The sequence below is a fragment of the Rhagoletis pomonella genome, unplaced genomic scaffold, assembly GCF_013731165.1.
Source record: "Rhagoletis pomonella isolate Grant_MI unplaced genomic scaffold, Rhpom_1.0 Rhpom_scaffold_00004, whole genome shotgun sequence".
Taxonomy (NCBI): Eukaryota; Metazoa; Arthropoda; class Insecta; order Diptera; family Tephritidae; genus Rhagoletis; species Rhagoletis pomonella.
Genome location: NW_023458558.1, coordinates 2,370,720 through 2,372,150, shown reverse-complemented (window position 1 = coordinate 2,372,150; position 1,431 = coordinate 2,370,720). Strand labels below are relative to the sequence as shown.

The window sequence follows — 1,431 nt, the reverse complement described above, 5'->3', positions numbered from 1 at the left end:
ACAAGCACGACCTGTAAATAAAGAAAGCAAACCAAAAACTTTATTAATAACATACATATTTGCCAAGAATAGTTTAATTAAGAAATAGAACACCTCACCAACCCATTAGAAACAAGGCACGTATACTACATTTGCATACATACATACAACGTTTTTTCCATACAAATTCAATCTTAATTCTTCCTATGAAAAAAGTGCAACTTGGGTATTGGTATTACTGTCAATGTTACGGCGTGTGCAGGAGTAATTTCGAAAAGGTCACAACTTTGAAGAGATGTGCCTGTTTCGAATTAGTTGCTTATTTAAAAATTGCAAGTATTTCAATTATGTGAAATAAAAACAATTTGCTAAAAGTGAAATTTTGTTTCCAAAAAAAAAATAAAATCAATTTATTTGTTTAAAATGAAAAGTGGCCAACGGCGCGTGGCGACGCGTGGTGCCCCGTGATGTTATGCACTTTTGAAGCTGTATACTACATACAATTCATAGTATGTAGTATGTTAGCAGTGTATTTTTTCAATATTTTTTTGATGGAGCAATAACTTCCATTTCGCATCCAAAATGGTAATTTGCATTGTCTATGGACGATAAGAAATATTGTCCAAGGATGTTATTTCCACTGCGCCTATTACACGTCACCGTAAAGCTTGCATGATTTTTAACATTCCTGACATTAAATCACTCTTAAATTATGTATTAATGTCAAGGATATTAATTCCATTGACATTATTGCACGTCACCAAGAGTAAAATATATGCACATACAGTCAGTCAATTAAGTTTAAGTACAGCGAATTTTTTACAATACGGGCAACTATTTTTTAAATATTTTATTTTTCGCTTTTTTTTATAAAAATATGGTGGTGACTAATAATTACCATAATAATAATAATAATAATAATAACCACATCTCGAAAATCCCGGGATCGTAAAAACCGAAAAAATCAACATCCCTATTCCATTTAGATAAGAAACAAATAAGAAACGTTTCTGTAATTGATGACCTAACTAATTTACATAATATTACACTTAAGTCATCCATGTAAGTGCACTTTTGTACACCTGAACGAGGTGCTTGCATACTAGCTACACGCTGCCATATGTATTACGAAAATCACCTATGTATACATATGATGATAAAGGCAAGGGAATACGCAAGTGACATCATAAATTTAAAAATGTGTCAATATTTTCATTTATGCCATACTCATAGGTATCGTCGCTACATATTTAAGAGCACATATTTGGAACACCTACATACCTCAACGACACTACTGCAGCGCACTTCTTGTATATTTGTATGTATGTAAACCTGTGTAGATATATGTAGGTACATATAAATATGTACATACATAGGCAAGCGATAGGAATGGCCGCTACAATGAGCTTGTGACGCTTCATCGCAGTTGATGCTAGATTACAAAATTGCCAC

At 32.6% G+C, this 1,431-nt stretch overlaps 1 protein-coding gene across 1 annotated transcript in view; it reads right to left on the bottom strand.

Annotated features, from left to right (window-relative positions):
- Positions 1 to 1,431, bottom strand: part of LOC118736803 (calcium-activated potassium channel slowpoke) — a gene marked incomplete in the record, with an annotated part of 257,695 nt that overhangs the window by 135,285 nt on the left and 120,979 nt on the right.